This window comes from Alosa pseudoharengus, unplaced genomic scaffold (genome assembly GCF_046254945.1).
Source record: "Alosa pseudoharengus isolate Yale_2024_CS ecotype anadromous, Long Island Sound unplaced genomic scaffold, YU_APseudo_1.1 YU_APseudo_1.1_scf_20, whole genome shotgun sequence".
In the NCBI taxonomy this organism is placed as follows: domain Eukaryota; kingdom Metazoa; phylum Chordata; class Actinopteri; order Clupeiformes; family Clupeidae; genus Alosa; species Alosa pseudoharengus.
Genome location: NW_027468664.1, coordinates 9,614,393 through 9,639,145, shown reverse-complemented (window position 1 = coordinate 9,639,145; position 24,753 = coordinate 9,614,393). Strand labels below are relative to the sequence as shown.

Sequence of the window (24,753 nt, the reverse complement as noted above, 5' to 3'; positions counted from 1 at the left end):
GATGGATAGGTCTTATAGCTCACCTAACATTTCTATGACTCACCCAGCCATAGAAATGTAAGGTGAATATAGATGTGGATTCACTGGGGTGAAACACACATAAGGCTCTCATCAATTGCTTTCAGTCTCCGGTTGTATCTAAAGGTTTTATAACCCTGTCTGAAACAAACACCCTGTCTATTAGCCTTTCTGGTACAGACAGACCAATGCCACCCTTGTGCGACGTAACCTCAATTACGGCAAAAAAACATTTTTTTTTTTTTTTTTTTACATTTTGTTTTTTAAGGTCACCTCACAATACCAAACAAGAAGAAAAGTGAATTCACTTGAGACTGTGAAAGGAAGGGAAATGGTACTGATGGTATTAATGAGAACAGGGAAGTAGCCATGAGCAGTAAAGACTGCAGTCAGGTGAGATATCTGGTGAAGGGAAGGTTTGAGGCTGTGTGTATGAATCAGGGAAGCGATAGAATAATAATATAAAAAAAGTTATTCACACCACATCAGGTGTGGACAGATATTCCACAGCATTTGCCCCTGCCCTTCCGTTACCTGGCTATGGACAAGCACAGGCCCACAGGGGCACCACGGTGTGATCATGCTCTGTGAATGTGTGATCTTCAGTGACAGACCGAATGCTCTTTCCATGTTTGTGCAAATCCAACTGGCTTCTGTTTTCTCTTCCGATCTAATTATAGTTGCCAGCAGTGGTCATTCCAACCACTGATACACAGGCTATTGACAAATGTTTCAAAACCCATATGCAGTATAAAATACGCTCAAGTGTCACTGATGATTCTGTTTCCCTTTCTGTTTTTGATTCCTCACTGCCAAATCGATGCTCAAGCCTTGTTGTTGCTAACCCCTCAGCGTCCATTGGCATTGATATTCTGTTTTACATTCCGTGTTTGCTCTGCCAAGAGTCCACGGATAGGAGCTCCACACACAATAGATGTTTGGACCTTGGCCGTCTAAGAGAGGCCTCTGAGTGCCCTTGAATTTGTAGCAGTGCCAAGCCTGTGGTTCTGTAGATGCACTTAGTGGAGTCTGACCCAGACAGTGAGGATATTCTCAGGGCAGTTAAGTGACAATAGACGGGGGTAAACGTTTGGCTCACAAGGTCAATGAATTAGTGATGGGTAAAGGCAATGCTCAGGAACTGCCACTATACACCTCACAGTGTTGCAGATCTAGTGTGGGAGTGATACAGTTCCCTCCACAGTTATTGGCACCCTTAGATGAGTAGAAAGAGCTATTAAAAAAATCATTGTTTGGGCGTTTTATCTTAGTTTCATAATGACAACAATGAGGAACAACTTTTTACTCATCTTTGCCAATAGATAGGTAAGGCGTTGTGTGTCCTCTGTACTGAGTAGCAAAGTGATCATACAATTTCAGTCACAAAGTCCCTGTGTGTCGATACAGTTTACCTGTAGCCACTGTTCAGCTAACATCCTGTTGTGGACGGTCTACATCCTACTGGATATTACAGTCAGGCAATAGCATAAGGGTTTCTAATGTTTACCAGACAACATTTTGGAGAAGCCCATCAGGGTGATTGTCAGCTATCATCCCTCACCTCGTCCACTCAAACTTCCCCTAATCCACAGGGAGTGTCAGCAGACATCACTTAATATCGTATGCAATCTTTGCTATAGGCATACTTGGACTACGGCCAGCTGCCAAAAGCTTGATGGTGTTTTAAGCCCCCACCGTCGATTCAAGGCAGCGCTGCAACCGTCGACTTCAAGGCATCTAACCCTAACCTTAACCCTACCCCTTGACTAACCCTAGTGCCTTCCATGCAGCGCTGCCTGGAAGACGACGTTGGAGGCTTAAAGCACCAAGTAACCTGCCAAACATGCATATTGACAGCACTCAAAGTCAAGCATTATTTTGTGTGAACCAGAAAAAAAATTTTTAGACACAGATTTAGATGATAAGATATTAGCAGTGAATACCAGAAGCTCTACCTGATTAGAGAGTGCATATTTACAGCAGCCAAAACACAAGTATGGAAGCTATTCAAGTAACCTTTGTTCAATTGTTTCTCATAAATATTATAGGGTCCATTGCATGAGGACTTTCAGCCCCAATCCCCATCACATGGTCATGCTGAACAAAATTGGCAACAGCTTTAACAAAAGGGATACGACAGGTATGTCCATCATAAATCCTGCTAAAATGGTCCATAGAACAATGGTTCTATTTTTGTTTTCCTTATTGTGTGACATATATCTCCAAAAATGTTAGATTTAGTTGTGTTGCTGCCAGCTAGCTCATGTTGGCTAGGATCAATTATTTTGGATAAAAGAGCCTGCTAGATACATGATGAAACAGTATAAATATGCTCCCCACAGGAAGAAATGTGCTTACATTTGTGTTCCACAGCAGATCGGTGTGATAAAACACAAACCAGTAATGACATTAAGGAGTTTACCTCCAGCAAATAGTGTGACTCAAAATGCTAAACACGCTAGCTAAGATCAGGGATTAAACCACTTGTCATAAAGGTTCCAACCCAGCTTTTCATAAAGCGTACAAAAAAAACCACAAGGATTAAAGCCTATTTTCAGTGACAGCAACACTAATTGGGAAACATAATGCCATCTTAAAAAAGAGCTATAGCGTTCTATAGTGGTGCAGTGTGAGCTTAAGGGAGTGATTCATAAAAAGTAGAGCAAGAGCTCAAATTGGTGTCTGAGGAAAATGTTGGGTCAGAGACGTGTGCGAGTGGGAAACAAATAGGGAAGTGTTGATCCCCAAGCAAAAGGGTGCAACCGAGGGATGTCTGGGATTTGTTGTGTTTGGAGTCGGCAGTTGGGAGCAAAAAAAAAGACACAAAGCCCTCCAAAACATTTGCTGTTTTGAAAATAAATAAATCAAAAGGAAAATACACACTCTCGCACACGTAAATACACTGAGGGGACTGTCCATTCTATGCAGTGGTAGAAGAGAGGAAGAAGACAGAGAAGAAAAACCATATTCCTCTCTTCAAACTATTTTAATAACCTCACAGAGGGCTCTATTTATTTGAAAAACTGCAATGCACTCATATGGATGACAGGAGAGACAGAGTTTCGAGTCGGATCAAGGCGAGTCTTGAGAAAGATACCCACTACGTGCACAGACTTAATCGCATCACGTCTGGGTTTCTTCCAGCACCCCAGGGTGCATATTTAAATGATCAACACTGACAGAAGACGACATCAAGAATGCCATGCCTTAGTGCTGGTCGAATTTGCCACCAGTCTCAAGCACCATAATGCCTTTAAGCACCGTAGTGATACTTCCACCTTAGCATCCACAGTGAATAAAACAAACAGAAAAGGAAAGAAAAAAACAGCAATGATAAATGAGGCTGACCAAGCTTTTTTCCCCTGTGAAAACACAGAAGCACGTACACACAGACACAAACATGAGGACAAACACACACACATATACAGTACACACACTAGCACAATTTGAGGGCTGAGGGAGAGAGACAGAAAAATATATTTTTTTGATCTTTGCCGACTGCGTTACACAAATCCATTAAAGAAAACACACACTTCATTCTTAATCATTTTTCAGCGATGAAATAATCCATTTCACATGAATGAGTTTTTCTTCAGATAAACATGTGTCTGTGAGAGGGTTAGAGTGTCTATAAAGAGAAAAAGACACAGAGGGTTCGAGACTGTTCGAAACGGGTGAAACTGCTGCCTTTTAAGATCTAACTGGGGAGCGAGGCAGCAAATGCGGTTCCAAACCAAAAAACAAATTTTGCTGCCTTCTAAGATATCTTAGATTTCCCAAAAGACGGGCATTTTTGGAGGCAGCATTGATGCACACTTCATGCTCCCTCCTACCCATAATCCTTTGCGGCAACGTCTGAAACAGCTGTGAAAAGTAAACAAAGATCTGGTTAAATGTAATTTGTATGACATTATTTTGCTTAGATTTGTAGATTTGAGATGAGAAATAAACAATTTACTATCTGATTATACCATTGTTGTAAGCATTAATAGCGTCTGGTCAGATATAGATAGATAGATACTTTATTGATCCCCAAGGGGAAATTCAAGGTCTCAGTAGCATAGCCTGCAGACATCACACACAACATGCACTTACAGCAGAAAGTATATAAATATACAAAAAACAGTAGAAGATAAAAAAATACTAAAATAGGCCTACTAAATATACTAAATAGAACAAAATCAAATATCCACATAGTGTGCTTAAGGATGATTAAAGGATAATTCCGGTATTTAGCACTTTGAGTCCCTTTTCTGGTTTGTTTTGGATGAACTAGAGTGGTCGACAGAAATTTTGACGATGGGTCCTGTCTCGACTTTCTGACTCGTTTTGAATCGCCTTTGACTGGCTGCTATGGGCATGCACAAACATGTCCTTAAAACAACCCTTAACGTTCATTTTTAAAACTGTGCAACTCACCAAGTGGTTAGTGATGTTTGTTGATGTTCCAAAACAAGTAGCGTAGCAAAATACAGTTTCTGTCGTGTTTTATTTGCGATTTTGTATGTTGGGATTTCTGTTGGAAGACTCATGCTCCTTGATATCACTGTGCTACCGGAAATGGAAAGGGGGTCTGTTTACGGTTGTAGTCTTTCCCCCGCAAGACCTTCTTTTATCGTCTATGCTTCAGACTCAAATATTGAGCGGAAGTTTATACAGGTTGTGAGGTATCTAAAAAAATTGTTCCACAATAGCAAATAACACGGATTGAAATCATACATTGCACTGATATATTTATTTTAATAATCAACTTACACCACCACTAACCACTCGGTGAGTTGCACAGTTTTGAAAACGAACGTTAAGGGTGGGACATGTTTGTGCATGCCCATAGCCAGCCAGTTAAAGGCAATTCAAAACAAGTCAGAAAGTCGAGATAGGACCCATCGTCAAAATGTCGGTGTCCACCAATCTAGTTCATTCAAAACAAACCAGAAAAGGGACTCAAAGTGCTAAATACCTGAATTATCCTTTAAGCATGAGGCGCTTGGAGTGACAGGGCAGGGACTGAGCCGCCTGCAAACTAATTTATACCGTTAGCCTGCTAGCTTACGTAGGCTAATTTAGTTTAACGTCCGGCTTTTGCTAACGTCATACCGTAGTGTTAACCAAAGATTCTAGAGTGCTACGCTCATTTTTAAAAGATGCATTTATTCCAAAGTCATGTCTAGTGAGACAGCTCTCTATCTAGGGATGGAGGCAGCAGGCAGCTGTCTTCTGTTTCGAACAGACCCAGAGAGTGCAAGAGGCAAGGACAGAGAGAGGAAGGGGGAGAGAAAGAGAGAGAGGGAGAGAGAGAGAAAAAACATCTCTTCAGGCTGCCACTCCTGTGGCGGACAGTCCTCCAGTTCAGCGGAACCGACGGGCGTTTGACTCCCGCAGATTAATTGTCAGGCCTAAATTAAGTTTCCTCACATCCAGTCGGCACCTGAAAACTCTGCTCCTGGGACCGGGTCACTCCGTCACTCGCATCGCCGACAGCAGTGGTGGTGACTGTGGCGGCACACAGGGAGTGGTGAGAGCGGGCGACAGGTGACAGAAGCTGTCAAAGCCTCGCCTCCCCTCACAGATCAAAGAGCAGCTTGAAAGATGATTCGCTCTCCGCCACTGCCGCTGTCCAAACAGCCTGGCTCGGCGATGCCGGCGAACCTCAATTAGACTCGTATCAAACGCATGGGGACTCACGGCAGGGTGCCACCATCTCAGACAAATGTGGGGATGTTTTTTCTTTTTTTAAATGAAAATGGCATAACATTGAACTTGAAGCAGGATGGAAGGAGCTGATGGGTGTGGGGACAGGGGTGAGTGTGTGTGTGTGTGTGTGTGTGTGTGTGTGTGTGTGTGTGTTTGTGTGTGTGTGTGTGTGTGTGTGTGTGTGTGTGTGTGTGTGTGTGTGTGTGTTTGTGTGTGTGGGGTGTCTTTAGAGAAGCTTGAGATGATTTGAGCTGTTGTGGTCTATGCTTGTGGCCGTCTCTGAAGGGTGGCTTGGCACCAAACAGGGAGCCACAGACAAAGTGCTGTGTGCTTAGCCAAGGCTGTGTGCGCTAATTGAGATTTAATTGACTATTATTAATATGTGGAGCCAGGAGTCTGCAAGGGCAATGTAGCACATCATTCTCAGAGTCTCCCTTGTCTCTTGTTGTCTCTGCTCATTCTCATACTGTCTGGCTGCATGGTTGAATATCCCCCCCTGGTTGTTACAGAATATATGCAGTCTTTTTGATAATGGTGACAGTAAGACAACTACCTGAAATTATCATTCTTTTTTCTTAAATGCTATGTAACTTACTATGGACATACAGAGGATAAAACATACATGCAAATAACAATATTAGTCTTAAACAGTAGTTCACGGCCTTTCTAAAATATTCATAACCACCCAATTGCAAGAGTTTAGTGAAGTTTTGAAAAAAAAAATCATCTTGTTTCGTTTATCAGAAGTAACCCAGAAATATAAACATTAATATTTAACTGAAAGCTCATGATTCATTAATGTATGTGAGCTTCTTGAGAAATTAAATCGACATAATAAGATTCCTTTCATTGCTCAATCTTGAATTAATTAGAGCCATAAAATTAATTTAAAGATTCAAAGGCTTTCAAAGGCACTTGATCCAGATTAGAACGGAGGGATGTCATGTGGGTAACAAACCTTGCAGAGCGCCTTGGAGAGATTCAATGGGAACCCGATTCACTCTACCAATTAAAAGTCCCCCCAAAAAGGTACAATCTTAGGAGGTGGGGCATTCCCCAATCCCACTCGCACCGTCAGGTTCACTTCTGCAGACCGGCGGAGGAGTAAATGACCAAGTCTAAATCATGACCCCTGGTCAATAGACATTGAGGGGCTGAGGACGCTGGGTGAATAAATTAGTGGACTTGTCCACTGGGAGCTCACAGCCACTCACTGAGGCTGAGGCTCTCCTCCTATTAGGGCCATTAATGCGCAGCGGAGAGACACATAGATGGCTACCTCGAGTAGCCTTTTGCTCTCCCCTGCCTCCGCCCATGAAAATATATGGCCAGCAAATGCGGCTCATAGGATAGGATAGAGATGTTTCTGGGCTGTTGTTTGTTTATTAGTGTGTGTATGTGTATGTGTATGTGTGTGTGTGTGTGTGTGTGTGTGTGTGTGTGTGTGTGTGTGTCTGGCTGGCTGTGTGCTCCCTGAGGGGCTTGTTACCTACAGCCTGTCTTAAATCACTGGGGTCCAGCCACTCTCTGAGACGACGCGTGGAGGAGAAGGCAATCACCCCCGCGAGACCCCTGCAATGGCTGCCACCGCAGATTGAGATCACTCTCAGCCTTATTGATGCTGTCAGCTCTCCCTTCCCTTCCCTCCTTCCTCCCTCTCTCTGTAACTCTTTCTTCTCCATCCCTCTCTCCCCACACTTTTCTTTCCCCCTTTCCTGCGAGTTCTCTTGGTTTTTCATTTGGTTTTCTCTTCAGCTTTCTCACTGTTTTCTCTCGCTCTCTCTGTTTCTCTCTCTCTCTCTCTCTCTCTCTCTCTCTCTCTCTCTTATCTCCATCCATTCTCTCTCTTTCTGTCTCTCTCCATCTTTTGCAGATATCCCAGTCTATCCCATACTCACACAACTCACACTTCACTTCCTACATGGCCCAATTCTCTCTCCACTGACAAATCTGGTGGCGTATGCATTTCAGGGGAAGTGCTTTAGCATACTAAAAATAGTCCCCTCAACTCACGACCTGTTGGAGTCTGGACTTGCACTCTCAGTCAGCCCGCACTCACATTCAGACGGAGTGACTAATTTGTCTGGAGTCTTTAGCTGCTCAGAGGACGGTTGAATGTATGTGTTGGGTTGCCGCTGTTTGTCAACTGGGTAGCCAGTGTTTGTGTGTGTGTGTGTGTCTGTGTGTATTTTTTTTTTGTGTGTTTGTGTGCGTGTGTGTGTGTTTGTGTGTGCGTGTGTGTGTCTGTTTGTGGAATAACACCATAACACTGTGTGATGGGAACAGGGGTGGGCTGGGCCGAGCTGATCGACGGCAGGTATTTGTGCCCTGCCACCTTTGAGATGGACTCCTACATCCCTCAAGAAAGAGACGTCAGGGTTGATCTGTTCATTTGCAGTTTCCCGGCTCATTCACATTCTGAGGAGAAATTAGAACAGGAAAAATGCCTCTCCTCTGTCTCGCTATACCACCCCACCACCACCACTACCAGCACTGCCCACTCTCTCTCTCTCTCTCTCTCTTTCTCTGTCTGTCTGTCTCTCTCACTCTCTTTCACCTTCCAGAAAAACTGCATACTACAATCTCTTTCTCAGTTGAGTAATTTTGCAGGGCAAAGCTGTATTTGAATCTGGAAATGACAGCGCAGGAGATTGTCTATCGGGGGGCCTCAGGAGACGTTTCATATGTCATAGCGCCAGCAGCAGGACCAGATTTCATTTCGTTTCATCAGATGCCAGTCACACGCACACACACACGTATACACACACTCACACACACACACACTCACACACACACACACACACACACACACTCACACACACACACACACACTCACACACACACTCACACTCACACACACACACACACACTCACACACACACACACACACACACTCACACACACACACACACACACACACACACACACACACACACGTATACACACACTCACACACGCATACACACACTCTTTGTTTTATGGCATTTAGTTACATGTGCATTAGTGTAGGAGTGTTGTGGGATGCATATATCAACAAAATGAAATATATATGCAGTATATACCGTATATATAATGAAACATAGACATGCACAGACACACAAACATTTTCAACCTCCATCTGAATATGATCAGATCCAGACCAACTTCAGTAAATGTATCATGGCACACACAAAGAGCCTCACCCAAACCCATATGTGTTTCTGTATCTGTGTGTCTGTATGACCATTGCAGCACCCAGCTCCACTTCTGCTAGTCTGCAGAAAGGAGGCACATGCTAGACCATCATGGATTGTGCTAAAATCCTGAATACACATAGGAGATGTGCAAGAATACACACACACTGCCATGGATGACTCTAAGAACACAAGCCCTGGGTACACACAATCACACACACACGCACACACACACACACACACACACACACACACACACACACACACACACACACACACACAATCACACACACACACACACGTCACACACACACACATGCACGCTTGCGTGGAACGCTGCTCGCGGAGCAGAGGAGGGCCCCAGATGGACGGAGTTCATTATTGATGAGAGGAGAATGAGACGGTGAGAAAGGCAAGACTGGCACTCAGACGCCGCATCACAGGAGAATGACTCACGGTGCACAAATGACCGGCGCTGGCTTGCCATCTCGGGTGATTAATGTTTCATATTGAAACCAAACCCCCCACCTCCCCCGATCTGTTCCGTGAAATGTATCCAGGCAACTACCAGACAAGTGGGTCAATACCCAGATATCCATCGACAGCACTGGACCAGAAGCTCTGGGGAATCGGTCTGACATTGATATAATTTTGCTTGTTTTCAGTGGATGATACACAATACTGTAAAATTCTACGGGATGATGCAGAGTACTATGAAATAATCAATAACACTGAATAAATAAAACCCATTTACACAAACTCCAGTCCTCCTTTAAACTGGGTATTTGATGGCTATTCTGTATGCTCACTGACTTTGGGAGATTATTGCTATACTCAGGCTGGTTGAAACCGGTACCCTAGGCCTAGTTTATAGCAAAGTTCTAATTCTTTGTGGTTTTGTGTGTGTGTGTGTGTGTGTGTGTGGTGGTGTGTGCGTGGGTGTTAGGCTTGTGTTTGTGTGTGTGACATCAGTATCATGCCTGCGATGGGGACAAAGCTGATAGCTAAAGGTTATTGATTCAACTGGGCTGTAATCTGTCAAATCAGTGGAAGCCATCTGTGGTAGGAGCCCTCGTGCCCATTTAAGGTCACCCTCAGCCATCTGCCTCCCCGCACAGCTTCATCAGCCAGCCACTTGTTACCAGGCCTCCTTAAAAAGATGGCAAAAAGCAGACTAAAGTCCAAATGGTGCCTCAAACTGTCAATACACAGCGATCCACAGTGGCTCTGCCAGTCTATCTGATCGGGGAAATAGTCTACTTGAAGAGTGTCCCCTCTGTTCTGTGTCTCCTGCTTCTTGCATTTCCCCCCTGCTGTGCCTTCCTGGTTTTCATCTGACACACCCCCGTCTCTCAGAAGCCTTGAGTTTGCCCCTGGCAGTTGTCTCCCCAACCCCCCACACTCTGTGTGTCTGTGTTCTGGTGTTACTATAGCGCATCACAGACCTCATTATTGAGTGTTCTCTCTCTCTCTCTCTCTCTCTCCATCTGCTCTCTCTGTGCTTGTCTCTCTCCCTTTTCTCTCTCTCTCTCTCTCTCTCTCTTCTCTCTCTGAGTGGTGCTCCCCTGCCAAGCGGGACGTCCCTGGAGTGACCTTGTGGTAATGAGCCTCTGATCACGAGTCAGAGAACCAAGCTTTTAGCACGCCCTCATTGCAAAAAAAAAAAAAAACCAGTCCCCCTCCAACTCTGAGGGGAAAAAAAGACAAGGGGGAAAAAAAAACAGATATCGTTTGCCTAGCCGTGTGGACAGACGTGAGAGACACAGGGACACAGAGACTGATTGAGAGCGGGAAAAAGTGTGGCAGGAAGGGGGTAAAGAGCGACAAAAGTGGATAAGAGGAGAGGGGACAGACTACTTGAAGTGCTGAAAACACCTACCATACCTCCATTTGAAAGTAAGTACTTGGGGGACTTGGTTGGGTTTTGACTGGGTGGTTAGAGCGTAAGTGTGTAAGTGGCAGTGTGGGACCCTGGGTAAAGATGAGCAGGATATTTCATCACTGGGAGAGAGAGAAAGCAAGAGACTATAGGTTCCGATGGGAAGCCCTTGGGTATGACAGGCACTCCAAATCCATCACATTCTGTTCCGTATGCTCTCTGAGAGTGAGTATGAGTGGGAGAGAGGAGGGCTGAGGTGGGGAAAAAAATAGACGCGGTTTCCGGAACCAAAGGGAATAACGATATGGTGTTGGCGATGCTTACCGACACTTTTTTTGCAAATTTTTGACACTTTGGCACTCCAGGGTGTTTTGCCCACTTGGTCGAGTTCCACAGTGATGAAACGTGAGAAAAGGCTAATCAACGCTTAGCTCTACTTTAAGACGCTGTTCCCTTAATTGATAAAAACATGACACATGTTTTCATTGGACTTTGCATTGGACACAGTGTTGTTTCTTGAACATGAGTTGGTTTGTGAAACAAGTGTTTTGGTTTTGAAATGATAGCGGCCTGACTGGTTGTCAAACACTGTAGAATGTTTTTACTCGGATAGACAGGTGATATGTTTTTCTATTGGGGCGCCAACCAAAAAGAAAATACAAAAGTTTTCGTTTTTCCTTTTCTTTTTTTTTTTACGACCAGAGGTAAAACCACATTGGGGCTGTGGATGTAGGCTTCTTCTAAAGAGCTTAATTGCTGTACATAAAAACTATAGATAAGTTGCTCCTCTGTGATACAGCATGTATGGAGGCCATGGCAAACAAAGTGAAAATGTCATCAGATTATTCAAGGCAAGCTTGTGGTTGTGATAAAATTAGATTGTCGAAGTGAAGTGATAACATTATGCAGGGTGCAGAAAATTGCCTCTTATGTTTGCATGTTTGTTTATTTCTTTGGGGAAATATTAGACATAGGGCAATGCATGAGCAAAACCTTCGCTGCTCCACCCAACTGTGTTTCCTACAGTGATTACTTGATTTAGATCCAGTGTTGATTTTCTCATTTCACCACAAAAACACAAAAGCAATGTCGTTCCATCACCATATTTGTATATTCACATTCATGTGTGTGTGTGTGTGTGTGTGTGTGTGTGTGTGTGTGAGGGTGCCTAAAGGGCCCTCTTTTTCCCAGGATGGTGTAATTTGGGTCAAGCCTGACCGGAATGAAAAACTAGACGGATCGGCATTGAACCATCGCTAGTCGAGTATACCCCGCAGTTGGTTGTGTTACCATAGTTATGTCCACCCTGGCTACAGCCACTCAAGTCTGACTAACAGATCCTCTGTGTAGGGGCCTTTCCTACTGTGTACAAAGCAACCCGGCGCACATTCTTGCCCTGAATGGATTCGTCCAGCTCATTTCGGTAGAGTCAACACATGGTGAGCTACTAATGAGAATTTCAGATTAAAACTGGATGCACCAGGTGGAGCTCGGCCAGAGAAGGCTGCCATCGCTGGAGAGAGGTCAAACTCATTATTACCACTGATGGATGGAGTCCAGCAAGCGCCACTGTCCTGAGCCATCCTCGCTTAGGCGAATACTGTGTGTGAATTTGTGGATAGGGAGGGAATGGGCCAGTTTGTGTGTGGAGGCGGTGAATTTGAGCTTGAAAAGTCCTTCCTGGCGAATGCAGAACTGTTTCAGTGTGTTGTGATGTTTATTCTTTGTGCGTGGCTTTCAGTGGTTTCCTATCATATTCAAAGAGTGAGCAGACACACACACACACACACACACACACACACACACACACACACACACATTCATAGAATGTGAGACCATCACGCGGCATGTGTGTGTGTGAGCGAGCACACGTATGTGTGTGTTTGTGTGTGTGTGCTCATGTGTGTGTGCGACACTGACAAAGCCCTGTATGGCCACTCGTCCTTCCTTCGCAGCGGCTTTTCATGTGACAGGGCTTCAAACAGAGGCCCCGTGAAGGCTGCTCCACAAGCACAGGGCAAGCGCTCAAAGGAGTTGAGTCGGACCGGGGGGGGGGCCCACAGCGCAAGCGAGAAGAAGGCGCAAAGGGGGGGAGAGGGGGCGTCGGGGAAGGGGCTGGAGGGGCAACGCAAGTGGGAAGAAACGCACAAAGACCTCCACATTCAGCGCTCCTTGTTGGGGGCACAAGGACCTCTCCCATGTAGGCAGAATAGAGGCTCTGTTGATGGGCCAGGGCAGGGGCCTCCTGATGGGACTAGGCCAGAGGAAGGGTCTGCCAGATGCTTGGAGATCGGGCGGTGGGAATCCCATGGTGCTGCTGCTGGGGGTGGTGGTGGTGATGGTGGTGGGAGCAGAGCATATGAATTCAGGATTTTGACATAAGTAGCATGAGATGTTTATCATAAAGCAGGCAAACAACACAAGACAAAATACCAAGCCACAGCGCAGCGTTGCTCTTGGGAGTCTTAATGATACAATCCATTTTATTGTTCGTTGCAAAACAGTGGTTGATATGTGCGTGTGTAAATGTGTGTGTGTATCGTATTGTTGTGTCTGTGTGTATTGTTATTGTGTGTGTATAATGTGTGTGTGTGTGTGTGTGTGTTAGTGTACATGTGTTTGAGGGTGTGAGGCTTTGGGAGAAGGAGCAAGGGGTAGAGATGGGGGGTGTTGTCTCACCAGACTCCCAAAAGAATGAGAGAGGGGAAGAAAGGAGGGGGAGAGACAGAGGGATTTGCAGTTTAAAGACTGTGCAGTTAAATGCTCCTACATTCAGGCCAGGGAAACGCTATTGTTCTAAATGAGACATCAGGCAGGCCTCCGTTTCATCGGCACACAATCGAAACAGTCGGAGGCTGCGGGAAAATCCCTTAAGCCTGGCGAGAGAGAGAAAGCCAGTCTCGGGCCGAGGGGCCCATTGTTAGCATTTACACCCCTATTTTGAGTTTTTCCTCGAAATTGCACACCGCCTACTTAAAATGGCCCTGTTGCCACATACTTTGACTTACAATCAAGTGCCTGACCTCTTTGGAAAGCTAAGGCCTTGTAGAATTTTTTGGTACCAATAGATTGACTGTGTGATGAACTATCAGAGAGTGGCAAAGGGTAGAATGATAGTTTTTTTTATAGGCGGTTATGTACATCTCTAGAAATGACCACATTCTGCCCTCTTGGTCACTTATTTTCTCTTGAAAACACCACTGAGGCCCACTACCAGGTCTTGTGAATCTGTATGTCAAAGTAGATCCTTATAGGATGAAGTATGATTGTGTGGGACCCATATTTGTGTGGGCATACACATGCGTTTTGCTAAGTGTCCATTTGGAGACTCCAAAAGGACCTTTGGTTACCCAAAACTAAAACTCTTCCTATACAAGAACCCCTTTATGTAGAACCATGATCTTGGTGTCAAATGAAAGGTTACACTCTCTGTGTCATGTTGCTTGTACCATGAGTGCTTTGCAGTGGCTGTGCCATGAGTCCAGAGAAGCATTATCTGACCTGAAACTCTTACTTTTGCTCCTACGCCTTTGAGATTTCCATGAAAAAAGGACAAACAAGGTAATGCAGTGAACATTTGTATTATAAAATGAAACAAAGGTAAAAAATAACAATACCCTGGCAAACGAAACATCAAATGATTCACATTCAATGCAATAGAAATGTATTTATGTTGGCAACCACGGTCAACAAAATGGAACGTGTTATGAACAACTGAAATAGTCTCGGCCACCGACTCCTCTTCCTCAGACACAGGATCCTCAGCTCTTGTTGTTTTGCTTGGCGGGGCCCAGTCTTCATCACTGTCACTGAAACAATTGTACAGGTGGAAGTTAGGCTCAGACCCACTAAAGTATATGAAAACCCTTCCCAACAACTTATACAAATGATATAAATGTGTGTACTCAGGTCACACCTCCCCCTGCTCTCTCTTTTACACACACACACACACACACACACACACACAAACACACACTGCATTCTCACCTAACTCCCCTCCCCCCCAGGTACCAGAACACTGTTCACACTATGAAACAAAGCTAAATGAAAAACTATGCACTAAACATTACAAAAACAAACTAAACTGTATCTGTAACTGTATATGGATATAAGTAGTCTACTCACAGCTCAAAATCAGGGTCCTTCCCAGCTAAAAAGTTCTGCTCCTCCTCGGAGTCGCATTCCGAGAAATTGCTTTCTTCTCCTTCATCGATGTCCTCCAGATCTTCAATGTCCTCGGGTTCTTCGACATGTTTCGTCTTTTTTTGTCTCTTTGGCATGTTTTACGAACAAAAACCTTCAAAAACATGTCTCTTGCTTGTTTAGTAACAAACTTCCAAACCACTGCTTCGGAATCTGGTTACGCATGGGCTATGCGCCTTGAGTTTAGCCGACAGGGAAGTAGAATGTGACGATGTGTCACATGTCTAAAGAAAGCTCTGCTCATTGGCTACACGGACATCTAGGTCCCATCTCATTGGCTCACTCAGACACAGCGCTATGGCCATTCAAAGACTGGTTGTCAGATTCATCGCTTACGTGACTCATTGGCTTTGATGGCATCTATCTCGACTCTCATTGGTCCTACAGACATGTAATGGGTATCGATGGAATCAGAAGAGCCTCGTGAACACGCGGAGTACCGTGAATCCAGCGACAATAATGGAAGTAGAACCGAAATATCTGGATTTCCGCGAAAACTAAGATTTTACTTCGCTTCTTTTCGTATGTATCTGTTTTGTTTGTACTGGCGTGTACAACTACTCAATATATTGGCAATAAAACAATGTAGATATTTTACATCTATGGATTCTTACGAAAATTTCAAGACCAAGCATGCTGGGCTAACTTATTGGTACGGCCATACAGACAAGTGACAAAGTATGAACGCAGCAACTTTGGGGGGTGGTGGAGGGGGGTATTCTGATATGTTATATATCGGGATAAACTTATATTTTACACACGAAATATATGTTAATTCATGGAAAGCTTTACATATATCGATTCTTGAGTTTCTCAGCTTTAAAATGGTATATAGCATGACTATGGTAGTTCATGATAAGGTGCAAAAAAATGCATGGGGGTTGTTGGGGGGAGGTGGGGGGCACTGTATTTTCCCGAATACGGGTCACCCGTAGTGTACTGGGTTAACACAAGCCTTTCACAAGCAGGGATGGCCTGCTCTTGATTGCACTGGCAGTGGCTTTTGTTGACTGAAAATCTACCGGGGAGGCGGGGATGTCATGTGTATATGTGTGTGTGTGTGTGTGTGCGCGTGTGTGTGTGTGTTTGCATATGCCCATGTGTTACTGTGTGTGCAGGAATAATTTCTCGATTCTCACCAGAGAAAAATGGTTAGAAAAGAACTGTTCGAACCCAACCCCCTTCCCAAAACCTTGGCTCAGCTGCTGTTGTTGAGCAGCATGTTAGGTAAAAGATGGCGTAGAGGAATCCACTCTTTAACACCCCCCCCCCCCCCCCCCCCCGGTGATGATTGGCTCTCAAACTGGCCCCCAATTGACTGCACTGGCCCCGTGAGAGCCAGTGGCACTCCGGCGAGATCAATTAATCAATTAGACACGTTTTTCCAGTCTGCCCCACAAACTCTGCTGCTGACCCAGGCCTCTGATTGGTTCAATGAGAGAGCTCAGGGCCAGAGGTCACGGAAGACTGCTCAGGGGGAAGAAAGAGAGAAAAATTCCACTGCAACAGATCTCAAAGCTCCTGCACATAGTAGTCTGCTCTTAATGAATTTGTGGTAGCCTACTTTGAGTAGAAACGTTCAAGTTTGTGCAAGAGGGCCCCAGCCGTGGCGCAACTGGCTGGGGCACCTGCACCGTATGCCGGCGACCCGGGTTCGATTCCCGCCCCGTGGTCCTTTCCGGATCCCACCCCGACACTCTCTCCCACTCACTTCCTGTCATTCTCTACTATCCTGTCAATTAAAGGCATAAAAGGCCAATAAAAAATAAAAGTTTGTGCAGGGCGATGATGGCTGTTTTTTTTTTAAATAAGTTAGACGTATATATATGGGGTATCTATATGGGGTATATATATGGGGTATCTATATGGGGTGTGAGAGCAGATTGTTGGTCTTCCCCTTCTCATTCATCATCTTCTCTTGTCCTCCTCTGTTCCTTCCTCTCCGCCAGTCACTTCTCCATCCGTCTCTGCTGGTGTTTGTCAGCTATGCTTGCCTCGCCACGGGGGAGCGTTGGCTGTTTGTGTTTCTCTAATGAACTGAGAGATGATCCCATCTCCCATGCATCAAGTCTCCAGAGAGTACAGGGTAGAGAGGGAGAGAGAGAAAGAGTGAGGGAGAGAGAGAAAGAGGGGGGGGGGTGGCTTGGTGAAAAAGGGAATGAGGTATATAATCAGCGCTTGAATATTTTGTGCAGTTGTAGAATTGCACCAGGCACTAGGAATCCCCACAGATACAAAAAAAACATGTTTTGTGGAAAGGAAAAGCTAACGTTATCCCAAACCTATTTGTCTTGTGTGGAAAACTTGTTTGAAAGCCATTTCAGCGAGACCTCATTGGTGTCCCAATGGGCAATTTTACAGCTCAAGTCCATTAACTCAAAAGTGGAGTTACTAATAGGATAGATTTGGTTCTAAATGACAAAAAAAACTCATTTAAGGTATTCAGCTACTGTCCCCCAAAGGGCTCTCAGCTTTATTGCAAAATGAAGGAAGGTCCTCTTCCCTTTGTTGTCTCTTTGGCACATTTCCTGTCTGACCTTGTCATTTGGAGATGGCAGCAACGAAGAGAATGCATTAAATCTGACCTTGGTGGGCGAAGGAAGATAATCAATAAACCTCATAACACTCAGGGTGACGCAACCCACATTGCCACAGGGGAAAGGGAAGTGTAGGCCTCCGCCCCCCAATTTCCGGGGCAACTTGCTAGTCTGGCCCTCTCAAGGTGTCTTATGCACCAGGCCCAACATCAGGTATGTAACACGTGGACATGTGAATCATACATAAACACCACATACTTATACAAGAGAAAAGCACATAAAAAGAGCCCATAAAGTGGCCTACACGGAACACTCACAAAACAATGTGTGAAAATCTATAGGACCGCGATCGATACGGACCGCATTTTATTTACCCAGCTCGTTAGTTCTTCAGAGACACGCGAAGTGCGCGTCGGTCGATTCCACCGCAAAGGATTATTAAAGATAATATGGCCTCTGTTAATCAGAAAATGAGACTGTCACTGGACATAAAATGCATATGGCTAATGAAAAAAAGCAAAGGCATAAATAGTAGCGGATGAAACGTGAATACCTCTGCAGAGAGCAGAGCCGTTATTGATCCGCATAGCGAGTCAATAAACCAGTCATTTTATATAGGACCATATTAGAGCTATATACTGTAACAGGACAATAAACCCACAGAGATAGAAACCCCATTTGAAGAGGTCGGAACCGCTTTCCTGAGCGGAACCGACGCCATAAAACATCTGTTGGATGATTCAGATGGCACCGGAAGGTTACACTACAAGAGGGAGATCTGGTTAATGATTTTTTGGTTGTTGTTGTCGTCATCACCATTGTCGATGTCGAGGTTGTTGTTATCTTTCCTTTTCTTCGGCGGCGTTATTATGATTGTGGCAGGCTGTAGAAGGGAGAACGAGGGGCCCTAAATCAACAATGGAGGAAGAGGAGGAGGAGAGTGAGGGGCCCTTCTCTCGATGCTGAGCTGGGGACGTGTGGGCACTGAGCCGCGACACTGCCTCTTAGCCCGCGCCTTCCAATTTCAGCCCTAATAGCACGGCTAATACAAATGGGAGATGCAATGGCATGGAATAATTGTCTAATGACGACGCATTCTTATGTGCTCAGGGTGGCTTTGAGTATGCTTTTAGCCTGGTGCTGAACGCATAATAGACCCCAAACAGGACAAAAGCGTGCACACACACACACACACACACACACACACACACACACACACACACACACACACACACACAAACACACACACACACAAACATACACACACACACACACACACACACACACACACACAAACACAGAGAGAGAAACACATATGTACACACACACACTCACACACACACACACTGCATTTAGACCATAAGATAATGATGTGTGGCTTGCATGGAATTCATGAGGGGCTGTAGGCGTTACTTCATGACTAGACGTCAGCCTAGCCTGAGGTATAGCAGTACATTTATGAGGACACTGACGTTACGTCCTGCATGTTAGACAAGGCTTGCCCTGAGAGGAAAAACTTCACTGGGTTTTAAGTCTTGTGGGTTGACATCTTATCAGCGTTTCCACGTCACACATTTTTGTTTGCTTCTAAATCTCCTCTTTAAAGGGGAGAAAAAACATTTTGGTTTGGATTGCTTGGATGCATGAAGTTGCCTGAGCAGAGGCGACATCACTAATAGTTAGATCCCCACACAACCTTGCTGCTTAGCCCCTGTCGAAAATGAGATTGAGGCAGGGGTGAAGATGCTGATTGAAAGCCTTAATCTCTGGGCGTTCTATTTTATTCATTTTTTTTTTTTACCTCGGCAGGTTTTAATCGAGCTTTGTGTCGAGTTCTACTCAGCAGGCACCCACGCCTAGGCTCCCTCTGTGTGTGTGTGTGTGTGTGTGTGTGTGTATGTGTGTGTGTGTGTGTTTTTGTCTATGTGTGTTTTTGTCTGTGTGTGTGTGTGTTGTGCTAGGACGATGGGCGAGGAGAGAGAAAGAGCGAGGGGGAGAGAGAGAGAGAGGAAGAGAGAGAGTGGGGGAAAAAAAACTCGTCAGCGGCATGAGAAGGGATTTGCGAGGGGAGAGATTAGGAGAGGAGAGCCCACACTGCGGGATGCTGTGCCATGCTGGGCTTGTGTCCACCCACAAAGCTCCACTTCTCCAGCCAGACTCTCACTCGCGCACCATATGGAGATGAAGCCCTGATAAATGTGACATTGAGAATGTGGTTCTGAGGGGACGTGTTGAGCAGGAGAAGGAGAAGAAAAAAAGAAACGCTATTGTCTACGCTCCTGAATATCCAAGGCAGCCCACCATCGGCGTCTGAAAAGCCTCCTTCAGATATCACACCTCGGTGTAAATTTATCCTGCAGACGGTACTTCTCAGATGCTTGAGCATTTTGGACGAGTGTGCGGGTAATGAAGGTTATACCTCGGAGAGAGGCACAAATTGTGCTGGCTGGGAAAGCGTCTCCAAGTGATGGACTGTTTTTGTCTGTTTTTCCCCCACCAAGTGTGGTCACGCACACACACACGCATGCACAGACACACACACACGCACACACACACACACACACGCATGCACACACACACACACATACACACACACACAAACAGCACATGCACTCACAGACACTGAGCAATGAGATCTAGCAATTGGTATTCCATTCACAGGGGTATTCTGAGAGACAGCCGGACCAAACAAACACAAGAGGGAGGACAGCTCATTATAAGTTTCTCCTTTTGCAGTTTTTAATTTCCACTTGCTTGTAAACAGAGACTTGTGCACTGCCTTAACCCTTGTTTCCACAGAAGGAGCGTGGAAAGTGGGTCAATAAAGGAGTAGTCCATCCCAAATGGAAATTCACTCTTTGTCCTTGCATGGCTCATGGCTGTACCTGTGGAACTCTGTGGCTGCTTTGGTTGCTGTGAAAGATGAAAGTGAAATGAAATGAGAGTTAGACGGAAGCGAGTGAGAAACGTTTTTTATTTTTTTGTGATGTGAATGGTAATCCATTTGTTCTAGACAGTAATGTTCTGCTGAGAAGAACAAAAAAGCAAACTATGGGACATAAATTCAGTTGATAATGTCTAATATTCTGCTCAGGAACAAGACCAGAGGGAGAGATATTGTGTGTGTGTGTGTGTGTGTGTGTGTGTGTCTGTGTGTCTGTGTGTCTGTGTATTTGAGTTTGTGTGTATGTGCACAAGCTTGTAATGGGAGTTTGTTTTAGTGCAGTGGATCAGCGGGACACCTTTCTGTCCATTCCCTGCCCATTCCAGTGGGCCTGGACTTAAACGGAGTGACACACTGTCCACCTGGTACCCCTCTTGTGTCATTTCCCTCACATTTCCTCTGCCCTGCTCCCTCTCAGAGAGTTTGTGTGTGTGTGTGTGTGTGTGACAGTGCATGTGTTTGTGTATGTTCATGTGTGCATTAAATGTGTGCATGTTATTCTGCGCATGTCAGCCATACATACTGTACGTACATACATAAAACTCCATGAGACTCCATTCAGCTCTTTCTGCACTTTTAAACCTCCTCCACTTTTCACTCACATGTGCAGGTCTGTGTGCAAGTGAATGTATTAAAGAGCGTGTGTAAGTGTTCTGGGCTGGCGTACGGTGCGCCTCTGTTGGAGACAACGGGGGGGGGGGGGGGGGGACCCTCCAAACGCTGGCAAAACTCCCTCGGAGCGCGTGCAGATGACAGCCTGTGTGGGCGGCCGCCTTGACGACCGTCACAACAAAGTCCCATCTTTCGAAGCCTTTCCCCCCACTGACACCTCTGCTGTGAAGATCACAGGGCGACTCCACAACCCTCTCCTCAAACATTCCTCCATCTCCGAAAAATTCCATTTCAAATGACTGAGAGGCTTCTCTCCAAAGCTCCCCGTTCATTCTGAGTCTGCTGCTTCTCATCTGACCCACATAGAGCAGCTCACACAGGAGAAGATTTATCCACACAAGGCTCCATACAAAAAGAGTATGGATCAAGTTATGGATATCATCAAGATTTGAAAAGCAGTACTCATAGCTTTTGCTACAAACAGTGAGTCACTGATATGAGGTGGCTGTAGACAATGTGCCCCTCCAGATATGGATGTAAACCAGCAGAGACAGAGTTCAGACATTTGCAGCGGTTTTGACTATGAAGGTCCCAAATGCCATCACACACTATATCATTCCTCTCTCTGACCCACATTTTGTAGTGACCAAGGAACAGCAGCGCAGATAGTGCGTGCGACACCGACCCTCGTTGCCGCGGTGACGCTGGCACTTCCGGCGATGATGTACCGGAGCACCTAATGCCATGTGGCAAGTCCGAGGGGCCCAGGGGGGCGGTAATGGGCAGGGGCTGGTGGTGATGGCATCCTGCCCCGGGGGAAGGGGGGGGGGGGGGCGCAGGTGGCGGGCCGGCCCTACGCTAACCTCTGGCGCCGTGCGTGACGCAGCGGAGTGCTGGAGAGAGATGCTGTCACTGCCGCTCAGCCTGACTGAGAGAAGGAGGGGTTGGCGGTGTGTGTGTGGGGGGCGGGCGGGGGGCAGTGGCATTAACGCAAAGACGCTGTCACTTGGCGCGACAGACAGTTTATCTCCGGAAATGCCACAGGAAAAATTACATTGTGGCTGTAGTGATTTTAAAAACCCAGATTGCAATGCAAATTGCATATCAAGGCACAGGAGTGCATGTTGAGTGGCAGCCGGAATGGCCGATAGGGATGAATCAAATGTAAACGACTGCACAAATAACTAAGGCCACGTATGAGACAAGGTTGCCAATGCATTTGAAACAGTGTGGATTATACTGATGGCCCACCCGGTTCCATGGCGTGAACAGCAGTGTTGTAGTCAAGTCACTATGCCTCGAGTCCGAGTCCAGGTCCCCAGTGTTCAAGTCCAAGTCATTAAAAAAAAATTCCAAGTCAAGTCCGAGTCGAGTCCACTACTCATCCGAGTCAAGTCCGAGTCAAGTCACTATTGATCCACGTCGAGTCCCTATTGATCAAGTCGAGTCCAAGTCCAGCACTAAAGTAAGCATAGCCTACATGTTGTTCCATTTTTTCCCATTGCAGATGCAATCCTTTAAAGCAAAACGGACAATCTTCTGTCTCCAAGCAGGGGTGCCATCACTTGTGTGAAAGTAGTATTGCCAGATTTCTTGCCAAACCCAATGTGTTGTATTTATTATATCGGAGAGAATACCATACCATAGCCATACCATAGCCTATAGGCCTACTCATAATAAATTAGCAATCCACAGGCCATTAAGTCACATTATGCTGTTACTGACTGCTGACAATTGTATAGGCAGTGTTGTAGAAGTTCATACTTCACAAGAGCTAGATGGACGTTGGAGTAGGCCTTTCATCTTTCATCTTTCATCCGATAATAGCCTGCTGCAAATTAACAGACAGAAGCACGGCAGGGCACGCCCCAAATGAAAATGAATGAATGGAACCTCGCTTCTCGCGTCAGTCAGGAAAAACACTGTTCACCAAGTCACGATGATCAGCTATCCAGCAGCAGTGTGTGATGTTTAGCCAGGGGCTGAGTGTAATCTTAGGTAATGTCATGTCATGTATGAGAACTAATATTGCCTGGCAATACTACATTGAAATAGCGGCGGCCATGTCTCCAGGCATTTTGGTGTTAACGTTAGTGCTTTGCATGTGAACATGATGTGACTTGCAATGTAGCCTACGATGACACGAAGCAGTAGCTTAACATTCCCTTGAACTAAAATTAGTATTACAAATAATTTAGATATTAAAACCATATAGCAAATTGACATACTACAATTATAGCCTTATGATATATTACAAAAAAAGTAGAGTCCTCGACGAGTGCGAGTGCGAATGCACGAGTCCGAGTCCAAGTTCGAGTCATTCAGTGCTCAAGTCCAAGTCAAGTGACGAGTCTCTAAATGTAGCTAATGACTCGGACTCGAGTTCGATTCTCGGAGTCGAGTACTACAACACTGGTGAACAGGTGTGAGGGTGCTATGGCGATGGAGGGGTTAATGTTAACGTCTGCTGAAGCCATTCTGCAGTGATAGGGATAAATGAAATCCCATCTGAGAAAGGTAGCACTCTGCCAGGCAGGCAAATTTTGCATGCAAATGAACAAAACCCTGCACACTCTTATTTAGAGAGGAATATCAAGTGGGTCAAAGCATCCATTAGGAGGCCATACTGATGAACACAGTGTGTGTGTGTGTGTGTGTGTGTGTGTGTGTGTGTGTGAGTGTGTGTGTGAGAGAGAGTGTGTGTGTCTTGTCAACTACCATTTGTGTAATGACTGACTGGGAGGACTTAGGCAGCAGAAGGCACAACTTTGCTGACTCAATGGCGTTATTTTCTTCTCTGGGACAAATTTGCCCCCTTGGTCAGAGTTTGTTATTTTCGTAGCTTGGTGCTAAAGATTGTCTGCCTGCCTCTTTTCTGTCGGCAGAGGCACATTCAATCTGATGGGAGGGTCATTACGTTCGGCTTCACCAAAATTGACGGCAATATTAACCTTAGATGGTGGCCTGAACAGGCCAGATTAATGGTCATGTTTTGATTATTTCATCAAGGGAAATGGAATCTCCACCCCCACCAGAAAACTCAATTTTCCTAGAGAGCAAGCAGGCGGGCAGACAGAGTAAGTGTGTGTGTGTGTGTGTGTGTGTGTGTGTGTGTGTGTGTGTGTGTGTGTGTGTGTTTGTGTGTGTTTGTGTGTGTGTGTGTGTGTGTGTGTGTGTGTGTGTGTGTTTTTGAGAGAGAGAGAGAGAGAGAGAGAGAGAGGTAGAACGTGTCTGTCTAATTGACTGATATGCACAGGACCGGTTCCTGCTGTATTCACACGGGGACAAACAGGGCACTGCTAAATGAGACTTTTTTTTCTGAGCGATGAATGCCTAATGGCACCAAGCCCCCCCCCCCCCTCTCTCTCTCACCAGCCAAGCTGCAGACTCTCCCTCCCTTCTTTACAACACCATCAGTTTGTCTGGAGTTTCTTTGTCTTCAGCCATACAGTGTGAGGAAGAGATGCTATTACATTCACATGCATGAGAAGCTTTTATTGCAAGCAAATTACAATATTGTACCAATGTATGTTGATATGTACTTTTAAGGTCAGCATGTGTGATTTTGCATTTTGTCCCTGGGCATCAAACCCATGACACTTTCCCTACCAGCTAACACCAGTTAAGCCAAAGGTACACTGGTCAGAGCTGACGTGCTGTCTATCTGCATGACAACCTTCTCTATTCACAGAG

At 45.4% G+C, this 24,753-nt stretch overlaps 1 protein-coding gene and 1 long non-coding RNA gene across 2 annotated transcripts in view; one reads left to right on the top strand and one right to left on the bottom strand.

The window, feature by feature from the left end:
- Positions 1 to 10,589: 10,589 nt before the first annotated feature.
- ptn (pleiotrophin) overlaps positions 10,590 to 24,753 on the top strand; it is a 37,672-nt gene continuing 23,508 nt past the window's right edge. The window contains exon 1 of the mRNA XM_076297294.1: positions 10,590 to 10,781. The gene's annotated coding sequence lies outside the window, so the exon portion shown is untranslated. The remainder of the gene's footprint in view (positions 10,782 to 24,753) is intronic.
- Positions 14,330 to 15,879, bottom strand: LOC143136582 (uncharacterized). The gene is made up of 2 exons (XR_012989353.1): positions 14,890 to 15,879; positions 14,330 to 14,573 (listed from the first exon to the last, which is right to left on the bottom strand). It is a non-coding gene; the product is annotated as an uncharacterized LOC143136582 (long non-coding RNA).